A 21,696-nucleotide genomic window follows, 5' to 3' on the forward strand; every position below is an offset into this window, starting at 1 on the left:
TTCATTTATTTGACAGAGAGTGAGAGATCACAAGTAGGCAGAGAGGCAGGCAGAGAGAGAGGGCCGTAACCCACTGAGCCACCCAGATGCCCCCCATATTAACCATTTTTAAGTATATAATTAAGTAGTGCTGAGTTTATTCACATTGTTACGCAACCAATCTTCAGGACTCTTTTCATCTTGAAATCTTTCTTTATATTTTTAGATAGCCATTTGTTTGCTTGCTTTATTTACCTTGCCTATTAGACTGGAAGTTTCTTGAGGACAAGGCCATGTTCCTGATTTTTCTATCCCTTATAAGACTGACTGGTATAGTCAATTTGTAATTACTTCATGACGTTGAATTGACTGATTTCCCCTCTCTGTTCATCTAACCTGCTTTCCGCAGGAACCCTCCTCTGCTCACAGACCTGGATCCTCCTAGCGATGAAACAGACTGTTTGCAAACATATCACTTACATGAGCAAGGGAGGTAAGCGTCCACAGAGTCAGAAGTTGGCCTAAAAGGTTGATGTGCTTTGGAGGTTTTGCTTTAACTGCCACTTGGTGCTGTTGTTTTTGTTCTGAGAGGTGGGAATACAGTGGTTTTATTTATTTTAAAAAGGCAGGAAGCCAGGAACACATAATTGAAAGGAAGTTTCTGTGCTGGCATATTATTATTCTAACTAAGATGGTAACAAATAAATTGGGACTTCCTTTTGTTTGAAGTGGTGGATGTGAACTGAGGTGAACATTTTACACTCATGAAATTGCCAAGTGGCAAATACTTTCATGGTTCCTATTATTTAAAAAGTCCTATAAATTTACACTCTTCTAGGAATGTGTTTTTTTACATAATTGCCTCGCAGAATTGTCCCATACGTGCTCCTCGTGTCTTCAGACTGAGGGGAGACCCAGTGTCTCCCTATTTCTTTCATACCTCAAAAGACTCTCAGAAGGCTTATGTCTCTTAGAGTCACCTCTCCTTCTGGTTTTCTGCTTCTGGAATTCTTCTTCGTTGCCTGCATTTTGTTTCTTGTGGCTGTTCTCTCTCCTCTAGCCTACATATACCCTGAAGCATTCTGTTTGCCTGGATTTTGCAAAAATACCACGTGTGTTGTCCAGAAGAAATATTTAAGTGGAAACAGGAGGTAGCACGAAGATGGAGGTTACTTACATCAGAATGATGCAGAAAGATGTAAATGAGATATGAGGCACACTGTTCTTAAATTTCATTGGCCATTCCTACCCTTGGAAATATTTGGGAACTGACTTCATTCTTCAGTCTCTGTGGTCTCCTGCTAGGTCACTGATTTTGTCCCATTTCCTTTACTGTTTGGCTCTGGGACCCTAATCTCCTTCTGTTAGTCAGTTCTTGAAATATCACAATTTGTCCAAATTTTGTCCACTAATTTTCTTGCCCAAATTTCTGTCATGCCTTGGACATGACAAACATTTTTTCTTTGTTTTTACTATAAAGATAATTTTACTATAAAGATAATTATCTCCATAAAAGTGATTTAGTTTTTTCTTTAAAAAAAAAAACCAAAAAACCTCTAATTTTAGAACAGTTTTAGATCTAAAGAAAAATTGCAAAAATAGTACAGAAAGTTTCCATGTACCTTGCACCCAGTTTTCCTTATCATTAATATCTTACATCAGTAGTTAATTTGTCACGATCTATAACCAATATTGATACATGATTATTAACTCAAGTCTGTATTTTATTCACATTTCCTTAATAGTTTCCTAATGTCTTTTTTTAAAATGCCAGGATGCCATTCAGGATACCACATTGTATTTGTTATGTCTCCTTAGACTCTTCATAGCTGTGAACATTTCTAAGACTTTCTTAGTTTTTGATGATCTTGACTGGTTAAGTATTTTGTAGCATGTCCCTCAGTTGAGATTAATCTGATGTTTTTCTCATCATTAGAGTAGATTTATGTGTTTTTTATAAGTGTGATTTTTATCAACATGACTTATCAGTGTTAATGTTGACTTTGATCACTATTTATCACTAGTAAATATACAAGTGAAGTTAAGCCACAGGCTGAGGAGAACAGCATGGTAATCAGGAGCTTCTACCTTTCAAGAATGTGAATCTGGGTCACCCACCAGCTAAGCTACCCAGACTAGCAGAGATACTAGCTGAGTAAAGGGGATTAAGAATAGGAAGTAGATTTTTTCACAGAACTAGAACAAATAATCCTAAAATTTATATGGAACCGCAAAAGACCCCCGAAAGCCAAAGCAATCTTGAAAAAGAAAAAAAAAAATGAAAAAAAAGAAAAAAAAAGAAAAAAAAAAGGGAGGTGTCACAAAGTTATACTACAAGGCTGTAGTAATCAAAATAGTATGGCACTGGCACAAAAGTAGAGGCATAGGTCAATGGACCAGAATAGAGAGCTCAGAAATAAATGCATGATCATATGGTCAACTAATCTTTGACAAAGGAGGTGAGAATATGCAGTGGGAAAAAGACTGTCTCTTCACCAAATGGTGTTGGGAAAACTTGACAGCTACATGCAAAAGAATGAAACTGGGCCACCTTCTAGCACTATGCAAAAAAATAAACTCAAAATGGATTAAGGACCTAATGTGAGACTTAAAACCATAAAAAACCTAGAAGAGAGCACAGGCAATAATTTCTCTGACATTGACCAAAGGAGCATTTTTCTAGCTATGTCTCCTAAGGCAAGGGAAACAGAAACAAAAATAAACTATTAGAACTATATCAAAATAAAAAGCTTCTGCACAGCAAAGGAGACAACAAACTGAAGACAACCCATTGAATGGGGGAAGATATTTGCAAATGACATATTTGATAAAGGTTCGTATCCAAAATATATACAGAACTTATACAACTCAACACGCCCAAATAAATAATCTAAATAAAAAATGGACAGGAACCATGAACAGACATTTCTCAAAAGTTAACATACAGATGGCCAACAGGTGCATGAAAAAGATGTTCATCATCACTCGACATCGTGAAATGCAAATCACAACCACAATGAAATATCACCTCACACCTGTCAGAATGGCTAAAATTAAAAAAACAAAAACAAAACCAAAAAACCCACAAGAAACAAGTGTTGGCAAGAATGTGTACTATTTGTTGGAATGCAAACTGGTGCAACCACTGTGGAAAACATATGGAAGTTCCTCAAAAAGTAAAAAATACAATTACCATAGGACCTATTAATTCCACTACTGGGTATTTACCCAAAGAATACAAGAACACTAATTCAAAAGGATGCATGCATCCCTATGTTCATAGCAGCATTATTTACAGTAGTTGAGATATGGAAGCAGCCTAAGTGTCCATCAATAGATGAATGGATAACAAAGATGTGTGTATATAGATGTATATTGGAATATTACTCAGCCACAAAAAAGAATGAAATATTGCCATTTGCAACAGCATGGACCTAGAAAGTATAATGGTAAGCAAAATAAATCAGAAAAAGACAAATACCATACCATCTCACTCATATATGGAATTTAAGAAACAAAACAAATGAACAAAGAAAAAAAGAGACTAACCAAAGAACAGACTCTTAACTATAGGGAATAAGCAGATGGTTACAAAAGGGGACGTGGATTGGGGGATGAGTGAACTAGGTGAACATATTAAGAGCACACTTACTTTTTTTTTTTTTTTTTTTTTTTAAGATTTTATTTATTTATTTGCCAGAGAGAAAGAGAGTGCAAGCGAGCACAAGCAGGGGGAGTGGCAGGCCGAGGGAGAGGCAGGCCCTCCACTGAGCAGGGAGCCCAATGCAAACTCGATCTTAGGACCTTGGGATCATGACCTGAGCCAGAGGCAGATGCTTAACTGACTGAGCCACTCAGGTGCCCCAAGAGAACACTTACCTTGATGAGCACCAAGTAATGTACAGAATTGCTGAATCACTACATTGTATACCTGAAACTAGTATAATACTATGTTAACTGCCCTGGAATTGAAATATAAATAAATAGGAAGTAAAGGAAGGTGATAAGAATCAACTATGTTTCAGGGATCAGCTGCAGTGCCAGAAGCTATAGTTTGTCCCACCATCCTTCTTCAGCTTGTAGGGAAAAGGCTGACTAGAATTCTGCAAGAGTTCTTCCCACATAAGGTAAATTTATTATATGAAGCAAATGTATTCCAGCAGCACAAGAGATGGATTGTAGTGGCTGCTGTTTTCCTCTCCAGACTGTTCCTTGAGAACCAGGAGCACCAACCTCTTCCATCTGAGTCCAACCCTAGGACCAGCTATTGGAGAAAGAAAACCAACTCACCTGACTACACTTCTACCATGGAAGAGACCTACATCCCATGACCAATCAATGTAGGTGATACAAAGCCCTCTCCCCTTGCCTCAGTTAGGGATATCTCAAAAGGGTCAACCCAGCTTCAGAGTTCCTTGTGAAATTGTCTTAGGCACCTTGGGCACCTGTATTGCCTTTCTTCCCTCCCCGTTGTCCTGTCCTGCTTCTTTCACTCCCTTGGAGTTGGTGTTCTGTGGAGCACTTCCAAATAAGCCATTGGGATGCAGATCTCCATCTGGAAATCTGTTTCCTGGGAAGCCCAACCTTTGACACACAATGAAGAGACCTGAGGCTACATAAATGTACTTTGGCTTATCTCAGTCTTCTCTGTGACGCATGAGTTTAAATCAAATGGCAGGAATGGTACGTTGAAGAAAAGAAACTAGAGATAGCATAGGGAAAAGATGAGAGGTTTGGAACCTTGTAGTAAGAGCAAAACACAGGTCAGCGGACATAATCCATAATGGGCCAAGCAGTACTCTGAGCCTTATAAAGAGAGAAAGATGGAGGTCATCCAGGAAATTATTGAGGGGACTGGAAGAGAGTAACAGTGAGCCGCTCTATGGACCAGCTTGTGGAAGAAGGAAATTCCTAGGTTAACTTCACACTAAAACTGAATGCACAGTTGCTAATCAGCCTGCAGGGTCTCGGTGGGTTTTTATTTCCTGCGAGTCTGCCTATTTTTGCAGTGTGAAGGATTCTGGATTATCTTGGTGGGAGGATTTTGGGTCCATACTACAAAGGTAGGTGTAGGGAGGAAAGGCAGCTGGTGGGGAAGTAAGTAGATGGGATTTTTAGTTTCTGTTTTGTTTGTACAAGTTAGGATGACTTAACCCTTGCTAATATCATACTTTCTTGGGTTCATTGTATTCAGAGTGAATTTTGAACAAATCACTTAATGTCTAAGATCTTTTGTTTCTATGTCTGTTGAAGTGGTAAGAAACATCTCTTAGTTTACTTTCTTCATTATCTATGTTCAAGTGTTTAATACTTAAAGGAAGCCATCACATGTAAAACTAACTGCTTTATAAATAAAGCCCTGAATCAAACGATTTAGGTTTGGAAGGGAACATCTAGCCCACTCTCTCATGCAGTGGAGATATCCTTTCTGTGGCCTGCCTGACAAAGAGTTATTTGGCTTCCCCTTTAATAGTCTGAGCGCTGACAACCCAGTACATCCTAGACAGCCTTGTTGTCATATGACTCTAGAGCAATAATACGTGAGCGTTAATCCTAGGACCACTCGCACTAGGCTGAACTGGGCTCTTGTTAGAAAAGAAGGGCTATCTGTACCCCAATGTTCATCGCAGCAATGGGGTCAGTCGCCAAACTGTGGAAAGAACCAAGATGCCCTTCAATGGACGAATGGATAAGGAAGATGTGGTCCATATACACTATGGAGTATTATGCCTCCATCAGAAAGGATGAATACCCAACTTTTGTAGCAACATGGATGGGACTGGAAGAGATTATGCTGAGTGAAATAAGTCAAGCAGAGAGAGTCAATTATCATATGGTTTCACTTATTTGTGGAGCATAAGGAATAACACAGAGGACATGGGGAGATGGAGAAGAGAAGTGAGCTGGGGGAAATTGGAGGGGGAGACGAACCATGAGAGACTGTGGACTCTGAAAAACAAACTGAGGGTTTTGGAGGGAAGGGGGGTGGGAGGGTGGGTGAGCCTGGTCGTGGGTATTATGGAGGGCACATATTGCATGGAGCACTGGGTGTGGTGCATAAACAATGAATTCTGGAACACTGAAAAGAAATGAAAAAAATAATAAAAAATGGGAAAAAAATAAAAGTAAAACTAACCCCCACCCACACCCCCCACAAAAGAAATGAAAAATCTCTGGCCCTATGCCAAGCCTGAATCAGAATCTACCTTTAACAGGCTCTCCCAGTAATTCACATGCATATTACAATTTGAGAAGTATGGTTCTATACCTCTTTTAAAAAAATTATTATTCTTATAGTATTGATCTGAAAGCTTACTTTTATAGTAGCCACTCATTAGTCTCCATTTAGTTTCTTGCAATTTTATAGAAGTCTGGGATCTTACTTACTGCACATGAGAACTGTTCAAATCTTTGAAGGCAGAATCCAGGTTTGTTGGCTGGACTCTTTCCGAACTGTTTGAGGCTGGAAACTTTCCTGTCCTGAGCTTTCCCGTGGTCCCTTTGTTCTGTTGGATTGTTTTTTGTTTTTTATTTTTAAAGATTTATTTATTTATTAGAGAGAGAGAGAAAGAGAGAGAGAGAGCGCGCGCATGAGTGGGAGAGGCAGAAGGAGAGGGAGAAAGAACCTGTAGCTAAACGAGGAGCCAGACATGGGGCTCAGTCTCACAACCCAGAGATCAAGACCCTGAACCTAACTCGAGAATTGGGCCCTTAACCTACTGTGCCATCCAGGTGTCTCTCCGTAGGATTGTTTTAATAAGAATATCAGGGTCTGCCAACTGAGGGATTTATGAAAGGAAAGGCAGGCTGCCTTGTCCCTTTTGCCTGTGGAATGGAAATGAACAAGATAGAACATTTGAGCTGATTGTTTATACACTCAAGCCTTAGGGCATATAAACAGGATGCAACCACTTATCTCCCCTTTATTGATTGTTTCCCACAGATTGTGGCATTCTCCTAAATTTGCTATCTTCTCAGGGATAGTTCTTTAAACTCAGTCTTCTCTTTTCTAAACTAAAAATACCCTCTTCGTTCAACTGCCTCTTGCATGGTTGGATTGGAATGTAAACGTTTTGAGAGAAGGGGATGAAGTCTTACTAGAATATTTTGTTTTTAATGTCAGGTTAGGTTAGTGCTTAGTGCATAATATGCTTTTAATAAGTAATTTTTGAATACACAAATGATTTAATGGGGGATATGGTTGTAAGATCTTGGTTGTCATCTTTTGAAAATTTATTAGTGTATCACTGTCTCGGACAAAATGTGACATCATGGATTGGACAGAATATTCCATGTGTCATATGACTATTGTAGAGCAGTGGTAGGATTAATTTCCCTAATTTAGACTTTGTGCTTAGATGAACTCAGCCTGATCACGACAAAAGAGACCAACGACCCCCCAGCATGATGGTTGTTTGGGAGTTTTGGAAAGTCAAAGTCAATTCAGTTGATCAGCAAGGTGGAATTTGCTTTAAATGACATTTTTAGAGTTTTTTTTCCTTTTGGATCTGAGGGGCTTTCCAAGGTCAGGGAGGCCCTTATGGCTAAAGAACTGTGGTCTTTCCTCATCCCTCCCTTGCATCATTCTTTGCTTCCTGAGGCCTCTAGCTGCATCTGAAGCCACTTTCCTCGCCTGAAATCACTTTTTGTCTGAGCTTCACTATGAAAAAGACTGTGGCTGGAGTATTTAATGCAGAGTAGATGGATAAGCATAATGATCCAAGAAAGATGGTAGTGAAATATGACATTTTCTGGTGTTGGATATAATAATAATGGGTAGAAACAGAGGAATGAGAAAAACAGGCTGGCTCCTTTGCCATGGCAACAATGAGTGCATTTATTATATAAACAGAAGGAGGAAAGGCAATTATTCGGTCCCTGTGCTTTTCTTTCCTAATCCTCCAGTTCTCCTGTTTCTAGTTCAGATTCTCAAAAGATGGCAGCCAGTTATGATGTTGAGCATTTCCTTAAATGCCTGAGATGTGCGGGAATACACTTGACTTCCCAATATTTTATTATTAAAAGTAAATCAAAGATTTCTTTCTAAGCTTGTGTTCTATTTCATCAAGCCTAGAAGAATGCCCTTTTTAAAAGTTTGTATGTATTTTGATACAATAAACTTACAAACGGGAATCAAGGTACCATTTTCTTTCCAATTCAGTATCATTAGAAAATTGTCTGATTCATTCATGTGTGTCTCAAGGATAAGTGGTCGTCAGTGAGTGTCTGACAGAGAAACACTAAGTGATTCTAGTTTAAAAGGAAAATCAATGTGCACTGAGTAGCAGTGCTTCAAAGGTAGTTCAAAAAGCTACTTTTCTTCCCTATGTCAAAATGCACCTGATGTCCTCAGGTACCAGGGGGAAAAGAAAAGCTATCAAATGCTTATGATAGTGAAATAGTGTGTTTTAGGGACCAGAAAAGATGGGAAAATAGATGGCTAATGAACTGCAGTCCGTACAGTGGATTTCCCAAAGAGCATTGCTGTGTTTTCACAATATTCTTCCCTTTTTGGAGGAGGTTGTGCAAAATTGCAAAGAGCGCGGTCTCATTTCATACATTTTCCAAATAATGTCTGGAATTTACAACATGAGCTGTAGGATAGATAAGTTAATGAGACAAGAGAGATAAGAACCTAAAATATACCAAATTTCTGAATACAAATATCAGCCCCACCATTTATTAGCTTTGTGTGACTTGGGGTGAGATACCTAGTGTCTCTGAGTCAGAGTTTCCACAGGTATACAATTAGAACTGTAAGTTTTACCAGAGAGAGGAATTGTCAGAATTAATGCAATTGACCTATATAATGCAGCCACCAGAGGACCTGGTACGTGACAGGGCTTCAAAAATAGGAGCTGTATTTCCATTCTTGTTGTCATTTTAGTTCAGATCTTCAGAATGTCTCCTCTGGGCATTCTAGTAGCTTCCAGTTTTCCTTGTCTATCGTCTTCCCGTTTTTGCATTTTGCTTACTCACTAGTATTTATATAACATTTTCCACACAACCTTCTTAACTTATACTTAATGTTGTGCCATATCCCACTTCCTAGAGAAAAGCTCAAACTTCTTATCATAGCATTCAAGGACATTTGTGATGGGACTCCAGATAGCATCTCCTCTATAAAGACCTTGTGTTCTCTTGGCCATGTCCTCTACGTGTCCTCAATCTTTTTCTCTCCATAATTTCACTCACTTCTCCCCCTTTAACTGTGATACCTTCCATTTCTGCATATTAAAAACCCTATTTGGGCTTTAAATTTCACCATCAATGCCATGTCCTTCATGAACTGTTCCTTAATCCTTTAGACAGAAGTGATCTCTACTGACACTGCTTAACAATTCCTTATAACATTAACAATAAATGCCTATGCACCTGTGTAATGCTGAACTCAGTGGATACTTACAATCTGGATATTATCTAACCTGTCTAGAGTCGCTGACAATACTAACAACTTTCCATCTATTGCCTTCCTTTGATGTTGAAAGGGTGAATTTCTTACTTCCTCTCTGACTTTGCCTTCTTAGTCTCCTCGGTGGATGTATTAGTTTCCTAGAGTTGCCTGGAAAATGTACCAGGCAATGGATGACTTAAAACAACTTAAATTTATTATTTCCCAGTTCTGGAAGCTAGAAGTCAAAATCAAGATGTTGGCAGGTCTGTGCTCCATTTGCAGCTTCTAGGGAAGGGTCCTTTCCTGCTTCGCCCAGCTTCTGGTAGCCTCAGGCATTCCTTGGCCTATGGCAACATAACTCCAATGTTGGCCTCAGACTTCACATGGACATCTTCTCTGTCTGTGATACTCTCTTCCTGGTGTCTCTGCTTTCTCTTCTTAAAATGACCCCAATCATGTTGGATTAAGCCCCATCCTAATTGACAATGACCACATATTTATTTGATTTTATCTGCAAAGACCCTATTTTCAAATAAGGTTACAGGTATCAGGTTTTAGGAAACAGCTTTCTAGGGAAAACTATTTAACCCATAACACTGGAGCTCCCACCTTTTGCCTCTTTTTTAAATATTACGTTTCTTCAGAGTGATTTCCCAGGTTTTCTTCTCTCAGAAGTCACTTAAATAATGTCCAAAATGAAAGAAGTTGGTAGTAATGAATATGATGACTCACAAAACACAAGAATCCAAGTAGGATGCTCGAGCTATAGTCTTCGGACATATTTTCCTAGACTATAGCTTTCCTAGACTTAGATTTTCCTTCTGAATCAGAACTGAGATGTAGTCTTTAAAAAAATTCAATGGATGTTATTTTTTATTTTTATTTTATTATTTAAAAAAAATTTTTTTTAAGATTTTATTTATTTATTTGACAGAGATCACAAGTAGGCAGAGAGGCAGGCAGATAGAGAGGGAGGAAGCAGGCTCCCTGCCGAGCAGAGAGCCCTATGCGGGGCTCAATCCCAGGACCCTGAGACCATGACCTGAGCCGAAGGCAGCGGCTTAACCCACTGAGCCACCCAGGCGCCCCTGGATGTTATTTTTTTAAAAAGAAGAGATTTTAATAAGGCAACATTAAAAATGTGGAAGTTCTATGAGATAGATATGCAGTGTTCCTCGTCTTTTTCTCCTTCATATATAAAACAAGAAATGATTGCCCACTGGAAGCATAATTGATGTGGACTGAATTTTGTCCCCTCCAACATTGGTATGTTGAAGACCTAACTCCCAGTACCGCAGAACGTGATTATGTTTGGATATTGCCTTCAAAGAGGTGATCAAGTTAAAATGAAACCATCCAGGTGGGCCCTAAAGTAATCTAACTGGTGTCCTTATAAGAAGAAATCTTTATACATACAGAGGCACCACCCAGCATGAAGTGAATACAGAGAAGATTGGAGAGATGGAGATGGGGTTGGATAAAGAGGAGAAGGAGGGGGAGAGAGAGGAGAAGAAAAAGATTGGAGGAGCAGAGGGAAGAAAGACAATTTGTTGATATCATTTGTGAAGCTGAGACTCACAATCTGGATATTATCTAACCTGTCTAGAGTTGCACACTTAAGTGCTTGCACACTTCAACTACATAAGCCAGTAAATACCACCCCTCCTTTCCTGCTCCTACCCTTTTTTCCCTTAAGCTGATTTGGAATTCTGTTAACTTGCAGCAAAGCATCTGACTAACCCATCCTTCTTACCCACTTTGGGTTTTTTTGTTTATATCTCCCATTTAGGTGCCATTTCAGAGAACATCTTTAACAGTATGAACATGTATCTGACTTCTCACAAAGGTAAGTAGGGGAAATAGTGAAGTTCCAAGATTTGTCATCAGATTTATCTGTGATTTATTTATCCACAAGAATTCCCGACTGCTCTTTATATGATCAGTGTCTTGAACTATGAGTAGTCTTGAGATAGAGAACACACTGAAGTCTCTTTTTGCAGCCCTCATGATAGACATTCATCTATCCCTAACTGACTCTCCTCAAACCATTCAGAGTAGAGCATCAAGTCCCTAAACTTTATTGTACATTGGAATCATCTGGGAAGCTCTTAAAAAATCCCTAAGTCATACACCCACTTTGCAAGACAGTTTGGTGGTTTCTTATAAAGCTAAATATAATCTATTGTATGATCCAGAAATTCCTAGTTGATTTGAAAACTTATGTCCACCCAAAACCCTCCATGTGAAAATTTATAGCAGCTTTCCTCATAATCAGCAAAATCTGGAAACAACCATATGTCCTCCAATAGATGAATGGATAAACAAATCATGTTTACATACATAGAGTGAAATGCTATTTAGCAGTAAAAAAGAATGAGGTATCAAACAAGATACAGATGAATGGTAATTGATATTTCTAGGTGGAAGTAGCCAGTCTGAAAGGCTATCTCCTGGGGCGCCTGAGTGGCTCAGTGAGTTAAGCTGCTGCCTGCGGCTCAGGTCATGATCCCAGGATCCTGGGATCGAGCCCCACATCGGCTCTCTGCTCAGCAGGGAGCCTGCTTTCCTCCCTCTCTCTCTGCCTGCCTCTCTGTCTACTCGTGATCTCTTCAAATAAATAAATAAAAATCTTAAAAAAAAAAAAAGGAAGGTTATCTCCTATATGCCTTTATAGGACACTCTCGAAAGACAAAACTATAAAGACAATAAATAAATTAGTCATTATCAAAGTTTCAGGGGCAGAAAGTTGAATAAATGAAGTAACAAGAGCATAATGGTGGTGAAAACTTCAGTATGATTCTGTAATGTTGTAACAATGCATTCGTCAAAACCCACAGAACTCTACAACATGAAGAGTGGGCCATAATTTATGCAAATTAAAAGAGATCATTTAGGAGGTCAAGGGTTCCCAGGATGGAATACAGAATACAACAAAACAATCTAACTATGTTACAAATGTATGAAAAAACCTCACTGCCAGAACTAGGGGAAAAGTTGGCTGACCTAATGAGCCGTGACTAGAAGAACAAAGGAAAAAGGGATTGTACATAAGCACTCTATTCTATAAAGTTTCCTATGGGGGCATGGGTTAACTGTTCTGAAATAAGTATACATGTATACCAGAATTAATAATTAAGTAAATGGCTTTTAGGAGCCTACGGGTAAGCAAGTGCAGAGGCAGGAATGATCCCTGTGGTGATGGATAAGAGAGATATTATTATGAACCCTATTATATAGATCTTTACCTGTAGAAATATTTATAGGTATGGGTCTATTCAGGGATTAGCTATATGCACACTTCCCCCCCCCCCCTCTGGCAACCCAAAGGACCTAGAAAGAAGGATACATGCAAACACCCATTTATTTGTTTCTAATACTATTGTCCAATAAAAGGAATCAGGAATCCTTCAAGAAATAGCTGACTGTATAGGAAATATAAAAGATGTGCCTGGAGCATTTTATAGTGCCAAAGAATATGGTGCCAAAAACAAACAAGGAACACTTTGTAATGACGGAGCAATGTGAACAACAAAATGAAGTAGCATTGGATCATAGCCCAGAATATAAATCTCTATGAATCCCCATTGATATAAATAAATGATTGAATTAATAAATAATTGTGGGAGAAACAAATTTCCCATGCAGAACTCCAAATAATTTTTGTAGATCCTTTGTCTTCAAGGAGGAGGAGCACACCTTCCTTAAGTGAGGCCTGCATATGTGACTTCCTCCCAGAGTACAGAGTGGAAAGGGGGGGAAAAAAAAAGCAACCTTACAGTGAAGAAACCTGGTAAACACTGTGTCTTCCTGGTGATCAAGGTCAATACTAACAGTGATAAATCTATTGATAGTATATACTCTTGACATGGTGTGATGAGAGTAGCACTTTCCTTCCGTGGTCCTCCTCCCCACAGAACGTAGAACCAGAGTTTCATCATTAGAAAAATATTTGACAGATCTTGGGGCGCCTGGGTGGCTCAGTGGGTTGAGCCGCTGTCTTCGGCTCGGGTCATGATCTCAGGGTCCTGGGATCGAGTCCCGCGTCGGGCTCTCTGCTCAGCAGGGAGCCTGCTTCCCTTCCTCTCTCTCTGCCTGCCTCTCCATCTACTTGTGATTTCTCTCTGTCAAATAAATAAATAAAAAATCTTTAAAAAAAAAAAAAAGAAAAAAAGAAAAATATTTGACAGATCTAAATTGAGAGATGCTGTATGAGATACCTGTCCACTATTCTTCATTACCACCAAGGCCATCCAAAACAAGAAGATTCTGAGAAATTATTGCAGCTAAGAGAAGCCATTCTGACTGAAATGTAATATGGTATCCTGGGTGGGACTCAGGAATAGAAAAGGGACAGAAGTTAAAGACTAATGAAATCTGAATAAAGCATAGACTTTAGTTTAAAATTATGTAGCAGTATTTCAAGATTGGTTCATTGGTGGTGACCAATGCACCATACTAAAGTAAGATGTTAATAATAGGAGAGATCCAGAAGATATATAAGAACTCTATTATCTTTATGGCTTTTCTTTAAATCTAAAACTTCTAAAATAAAAAGTTATTAGAAAATTCCTTTGCCAAGTTGCACCTCTACCAATGAAATCAGTATTTCTGGGGTATAAGCCAGGCATATCATGGTTTTTTTCCTAGAGATCCCAGATGATATCAATATACAGCAGAAGTCTGAGGGCCTCTGGCGTTGGAGAAGTCTCTGAGGCTGGAGGCTGTTATATTTTGGCCTTAGTTCACTCAAAATGTTCTGAACTAAATAAAAATGTTGAGTGTTGCTTCCATTTTATACCTATGTGAAGTTGAATTTTTAATAATGAGTGTGATAAAAATAAAGTACTGGAACGAGTTGCCCATTGGAACACCACTTGATGTTACACTATTAGATACTGAGGCACTAAATGACCAATGTATCAAGCATGTAATCACAAGCCCTATCATATCTTAAAATAAAATTTCCCTTGTAATTTTCCCGCAATTGAAGTGAAAAATGACACTCACATGTACACCCTTTCCCCTCTCTCGGCCCTGGCCCCCTCACCAGAGTATGTCGCTATGCTCTACTGGACCCACAGCCCAATCCATCTTTTACCCTTTTTGACCCGTTCTGTGCCCCGAAGGCTGTCTGTGGACTGCAACGCCTGGGCCCTCTTGCCCTTCTTTTCCGTTGAGTTCAGGCAGCACGGAGGAGATAGATGTCCTTTTAGCTCCACTCTCTCCGTTGCTCATTGTGGCGGGCCGTGGCTGCCTTTGTCCCAGATCCAGCTCCTGTTGTCTCCTGTTCTCGCTTGGCTCTGGAAACTGTTCCCTTTCCTCACCCCTTCAGCCCCCAGAGAAGTAATTGCTTCCTGCTGTGGCTATTTCTGGGTAACTCATATCCCCTGTTGGAGTTTTAAAAATTCTGCCCACACCTCTGTAAATAGTCACTTCACTGAAATCTTTTTTTTTTTTTTTTTTTTTGTGGAAATATTTTTGATTTAACCCTTTTGAGGGTGCCGTCTGCTTCTTGTCAAGAGTTCTGACTGATAGATTCAGTGTATAGTGGCCAACCCTCTCTCTTCTTGAGAGCGATGACCAGCCACCACCTCTCCAGCCACCTTTTTTTTTTTTTAACTTGTCATAATGTACGGCTTACTTCCTTGGCCTTAAAAACCTCCTTTGTGAAGTGTGTAAACCTGGCAATTCACAGACCTGTACCCCTGGGGATAAAAATACAGTATATGTTTTAAAAAACGAAAAACAAACAAACAAAAAACAAAACAAAAAAAACCCCTTTGTTTTGTAAAATGATGCTGATGGTGGAGAGCACTATTTTCCCCAAATCCTTTCTTGGCAAAAGAAAAAGTTGGCAGACCTGTGCTGGTTCACCACACATTTTTGAAATTTCATTTTTGAAATCCAGAGTCTGGGAACCATTGATCTCAGTGAGTATTTGACTTTGAAACATTAAGGGAATTCAGCTGTAATTCTTCTTACCACAAGAATCTTACAAATCTGGGGAAAGCGGCCAACGTGAACGCTGTCATGGCAGGCACTCAACTTACTGGGCTTCATTGTTTACATAACAGGGTCTCTCTCCTGGTAAAGAGGGAAATAATATCAGGGGAAAATCGAAGGAACAATAAAAATGAAATGGTTATTTTCTGCTTTGTTCACTATTGCATTTCCCTGCAGATCTGCTGGGGGGAAGAGAGAGAGGAAGAGGTTAAGAATGCATCTGGAAGTTTAAGCGAAAAGTTTACAGGATTCCACCATGAAGTTTGAGTGAGAGTGACTAAGAACGCTCTTGTTCTCAGATCCAGGAACGTTTGTATTTGCACTAATCCACGTCCTTTTTGTTATAAATAATTGCAGAAGTTCATTTATAGATGAGCTCCATCGCTAAGCAACACGCATTGTACATTTGTGTTTGTTGGTGTTTTAAATTCACTCTGTTTTATAATGTCAAGTACAGTCAATTTATAATTGAAACAAAATTTTTGAAGTACCCTGTACTGGGGCAGGGTAGAAGAACACAGGGTACTATTTATCATAGTTAGGTCTCCTTGACTTTAAAATTTTTCTTTGTTAGGAATGTAATATCCTCCTATGTTGTATCATATCACATTTAATTTTGACTGCAAAGACACTAAGGCATGATTTTTTTTTATCTTTCATCTATTTAAAAATATATGCTTGTTAATGTTCTCATTATTTTCTTTTTCTGTGGTTAGCTTGAGAAAAGACACATAACCATCTTTTAAAATTAATTCTTTCCTTTATACACTTTAAAAAAGGAATTTAGAAGGGTCAAATAGCTTAGTCATAGGGAGAAACATTTTTTTACAGTTATAATGCAAACAAAACCTATTGTCCTTACTGCATGGAAGAAGAACCTGTGAACTCAGTAATTTTCTTTCTCTTTACATTTCCACTACTGAAAGAAATTAATGGAAACATTAAACCCTGACTTATGTTTTCCTTTATCTGATGGTGGAACCCCGGGATGGAAAACCTGGGAATGGTCAGTCACCATGTTTCCTACCATGTGGAAAGGTGTAGTAAGAAGGAATGAGACCCACTCATACTTAGAAGCAGAGATAAGAGATGGAGAAGGTTAATGGTGGTTTTAGGGTTTTAGGGTTTTAGGGTTCCTTTCGTTATTTAGTTGCTCAAATCTTCCTGATTTCATGAAATAAAAATACCCATTTTTTGCTAAACTATTATATCAGCCATACATAGCTTGAGTTAGCTTAAGTACAAAGAGGGAATTAAGGAAAGATCCTGAGGCAGCTGACAGTACAAAAGGGAGAGCTGATCAATTAATCTTCATGAAGGTAGGAGCAGACTCTCTAGGAGGGACTCGGAGTGGGCCAGGAGGTGGGTACCATTAGGACTCAGTTTTCACTCATGTGACCCCTGAACCTTCTCTGCCTGGGCATCATGCCCTCTGTGGAGGAATATTTTTATATATTACTTGCTGTGTTTTCCCCAGTACTTTTCATTTATTTATACTCTAACAACTCTTCCATTCGTGGGCATTTTTGTGTCCCTTGTCATAGGAGATGTGATAACAGACTGTGTTCCAAGTCTCAGATGCAGGCTCAATTCAGGCTCTGAAAACTAACAGAGGTGTCGTAAATTAGGAGAAAAGAAGAAAGCCCAGAGGGAAACAAAGAGAGCTAAGTTGAGGCACCAATGAGAAAGAGGCCCCGTCCCTTGTAGTTGATTCCATCACTAAGCAACACTGGGCGTCGTTTACTGGTGTTTTAAACTGAATGTGTTTCATAGTTTCAGTTACCAACCTATAGTTGAAAAATGTTTAGAAGTGCCTTATGAAGTTTATATCTGAGGACTGAACCGGATAGGGGAACAGCAGCAGACACTCCCAATGAGTTTGGAGGAAATCTAAGAACGTAGAGGATCAGAGTAGAAAGAGTAGTTGCCCCTATCCTGGACAGAAGGTAGGGATGGAGAGAAGACCGTTGGAGCTCAGCACCTTGGGATAGCCTGAGGCAGCAGGTAGGAATGTCTGTGTGATGAAGGTAGTCACATCTGAAGTAGCTTTGAAGAGTTCCAACTTGACTCATTGAGGGGTGGGAGCAGCAGCATAATTCCCAAGGGTAAAATAGATGTGGTTTTGGGTTGGAAAGCCTCATCAATGTGGCCACAGCCCAGGGCAGTATTTGGAGAATACTCAGTTCACTTCGGAAAGGCACCAGGGTCAAGTCGGGAGAGTCATTGATCTTGAAGTGACCCCTGGCATGGATCCCTGTAGATCAACATCTGAAAAACAGACAGGATGAGGAGTCAGATGTGAAATTCAACAGATGACCAACGATCGGAACCAAGGATCAGCCTACCTTTCTCTCCCACTGTCTACTGCTTAGAAGATAGAAGAGAAGTTAGGGAAAGGAAAGGGGAACTGAATTCATTGACATTTCTATCAGTTCGTATAACAGGATAGCACAGAAGAAATCAAGTAGAGTTGCATACAAGAAAAATGGCCACACTTTCTGAACACCTGCTTTCGTGGCCTGAAATTCAAATTCTGGCTTCTCCTACAGGCTGTGTTCTTCCCTGTGGCAGAGAACTGGCTGCTAGTAGCTGCAGTTTGCAATCTCATGGATTCATCCTCGAGGGGAAAAGGCTCTTGGCCCCTTTGACGCCCACCCTTTGGTCCTCTCCTCCCAGCTTCCACTGGAAAAGTCTCAGAGATCCATCTTCACTCTCCTTCTCATCATGCTCCTACCCCACTGACCAATTACAGAGCCAGAACTTTAAGTTTCTATGATCAATCTAGCTTGGCCACGTGCTAGGTGGCCCCCAGAGCCAAGATGTTGGAACACATCCAAGTTTGGAGTCCGTGGAGCAGTAGTTCCTCCACCAGAGGAAATACTCTGACCAGAAGATGAGGAAGGGCGGGAGCTGGCTGGTAAAATAGTGAGTCTCCTCCACGGTCTGTCTGTCTCGGGTAGCTGTCTGGTGGGACCACCCTAATAAATGTTTCTAGTGTCACGTTGATATGATAAAGGCAAGGAAAATAATTAACAAGATACTGACTGTGTCTTTTATGACCCATCAGTTCAGAACTAGAAACTGGGCTCTGAAAACAAAACAAAACAAAACAAAACAAAACCCCAATGACAATAAAAACACAACCTTTTCATTGTATATGTGTAAATTCTATTGCAGCTCAGCTAGAAGATTTGGCTAATAGGTGCTTTTTCCTCTCAAATCTCATTATGTGCCTGCAAAGAAAAAAGTGTTTTATGCTCTGTGAAAATTAGTTTATAGTATGTGTGTACCAATCCTCAGGATTATTGGAAATACTGGCCACTCTCCTTTAAGGTTCATAGAGACTTAAATCTGAAATGCATTTCTATGAAAACTTCATTTGGCTGCATAATTCTGAAATGATTCTAGCCCACTGTTTATTCATAGCAGCCTTTTCAGGCCAGAGGCATGGAGTAATTGCTCTACATTTATTTTCTTAACTTTACTTCTTTTTTCTTATATTCTTTCAAATGCGAGGAAATAATAATTACTTTGGCTTAAGTAGAAAACCTGGAGAATTTTGTAATCTCTTTTACACTGCGGTACCCATTTCTGATAAAGAGGTAAATAGATAATAGATACAAGAATAGAGCAAGAAGAACTGACAAAATGTAGAAAAGAAATCCCTTGAAGACAAATTCTATTTTAGTCCATGGTCTGGTACTAATTTTAACCTTGGAGTTAAAGCATACTTATCCTTGGTCCTAAATTGTAAGCAAACAATCCAATTAACTTGCCTTTCAACTCTTAACAGTTTTTTCATCACAGCTGATTTAGCTACTGTGAATTTCATCATGTTATGTAGCTTTTGAGGCAGGCAGGAAAATACATTTCATCCACATGTACACCCGTAGCATCCTAAGGGCAGGGAAAAGTGTTCCGGCAGATTAGGGGCCTAAATGAGTTACAAATCAGGGCAGCTGGCCAGTGAGCAACAGCCAACAGTAACTGGGCTGCCCCAGCCTTAAGGTATATTTCAATGGGTCTAGCCCCCAGGAGTTATTTCCAAAGAACATGTGATCTTACACAGATATTTTCAAATAGTTTTATTAGATATATAATCCCTATAAACAATTCTACAGAAATTTAGAATAAAAATCTCTTTCTCGCACACAAATTTCAACAGTACTGTAGGTAAATAATCATTGTGAAGTAATTACTCATAAAATAAGTTTTCGCTTTTGTTCTTTTTAATAATAAAGATGGAAAATTAGATAATTTGCTTTTTCTATTTTAGTCCAATGCATATTAATTGAGCAATCCAAGATATGGTGATATACTTTTAGGGACTAGAAAACCAAACATTAATAACATAACATTCGCCCTTGGGGCATTTATTTATTTATTTATTTTTAAAAATTTTATTTATTTGACAGAGAGAAATCACAAGTAGGCAGAGAGGCAGGCAGAGAGAGAGAGAGGGGAGGAAACAGGCTACCTGGGGAGCAGAGAGCCCAACGTGGGGCTCGATCCCAGGACCCTGGGATCATGACCTGAGCTGAAGGCAGAGGCTTTAACCCACTGAGCCACCCAGGCACCCCGCCCTCAGGGCATTTATGTAGATATAAGCACAACTAACTATGTCTTCATAATGACACAACATGAATTTCTAAATTATCATAGTCCATAGATAGCATAGCTCCAACTGGGGAGCTTACAAAGAGGAGTCCATTTAGTTGGATCTTGGCATTATTGGCTAAGATTGTGACCAGCAGATAGAGGATGGTGATGGGTGATGGTTGAGGGAGAGGTGTTGTAGAATGGAGGAAAAACATTCAGGATGGAACAGCATGTATAAATGCAAGAAGTGGAAAAAAAAAAAAAAGGCAAAGATAAGTTTAGGTAGCTAGGAGTTGTCCTTCATGGTGGGAAGAAACATTGGTCAATTAAATCTCAGACAGTACACTGGGAATGAATTTGAATGCCAGAGTGATTTTAAACTTTAATCCGTAGGCAGTGGAGAACCACAGATATTTCTGAGCAGCCCATAAAATGATGAAGTCTATATCTTAAGAATATTATGTGAAACCTAAAACCCAACAAGGAGTGATATATGGCCATTTGTGTGTGTGGGTAGGTGTTCATGTAATTGTTTTCGAAGCATCCTTTTTTAAAAAATGTAAATTGTAGATATGCTTTTGTTTTTCTCTCCGCATCCCAAGAATACCTTTTTAGAACTTTTTAGAAGAGCATAAGGATTTCCTACAGTATTTTAACTAAACTTCCTTATTAGTAGTATTTTTTTTTCATTTGTAACTTGACGACATAATGTTCACTTTTTCTGTATATATTTGTTCCCTTTGTCTTTCATAAGATTTCTTTATTCACTCAAAAATTATGTATGCAGCAACTTCATTGAGAATATTATATAATGGGGATTATAGAAACTATGTCTTCTGGGGGCACTTGGTGGCTCAGTCAGTTAAGTGTCTGCCTTTAGCTCAGGTCATGATCCCAGGGTCCTGGAATTGAGCCCCAGATTGGGCTCCAGCTCCGCAAGGGGCTCCCTGCTCAGCAGGAAGCCTGCTTCTCCCTCTCCTACTCCCTTTGCTTGTATTCTTCTCTCATTGTCTCTCTCTCTCCGTGTCAAATAAATAAATAAAATTAAAAAAAAAAGTGCATTGTCTCTTCCAGGGGTCAGCAAACTATGGCACATGGATGAAATCTAGCCCTCCCTTGCTTAGTTTTGTAAATAAAGTTTTATTGGAACACACACACACACAAAGAAAAAAGAAAGAAAGGAAAAAGAAACTATGTCTTCTGGAAATTTTGGATTAAACTCTGGGCCTGGAGATAGCATTTGAATAAGAGGAATTTTGACTATCACACACTTAAGGATGAACTTGCTAGCATTTATGATGGTCATACTTCATTAGTTGATACTAATTATCTTGTTTATTAAATATTTGGAAACTCAGGTTTTCTTTATTTGTTCTTTAGTTTCCTTCCTAAATTTTTTTTTTTATTTAAAGAGGGAGAGAACAAGAGTGCATGAGTGATGGGGCGGAGGGGCAGAGGGAGAGGATCTCAAGCAGACTCCACCCCCAGCGTGGAGCCAACACAGGGCTGATCTTGCCGCCCTGAGATATGTATGACCTGAGCCAAAATTAGAAGTCACACGTTTGACCAACTGAATCACTCAGGTGCCCCTCCTTTCTACATTTTTTAAGTGTTTTTTTTTTTTTCCCATTGCTTTTTCCTATTTCATTTAACTTTGAATTGCTAAAACCTGTAGAAAATCATATTTTAAGTGTACCATTTGTATTTAATGTAGAAAAATT

General features: G+C 39.2%; 1 protein-coding gene across 2 annotated transcripts in view; it reads left to right on the top strand.

Annotated features, from left to right (window-relative positions):
* Window positions 1-409: 409 nt before the first annotated feature.
* The window catches only part of LEPR (leptin receptor), a 116,443-nt gene continuing 95,156 nt past the window's right edge, over window positions 410-21,696 (top strand). The window contains exons 1-2 of one of the 2 annotated variants that reach the window (XM_059375008.1): window positions 410-472; window positions 11,163-11,219. The gene's annotated coding sequence lies outside the window, so the exon portion shown is untranslated. Of the gene's footprint in view, window positions 473-4,190; window positions 4,320-11,162; window positions 11,220-21,696 lie in introns of those variants that run through there. The other variant, XM_059375007.1, reaches the window with a different exon arrangement.

Source organism: Mustela nigripes, chromosome 14 (assembly GCF_022355385.1).
Source record: "Mustela nigripes isolate SB6536 chromosome 14, MUSNIG.SB6536, whole genome shotgun sequence".
Taxonomy (NCBI): Eukaryota; Metazoa; Chordata; class Mammalia; order Carnivora; family Mustelidae; genus Mustela; species Mustela nigripes.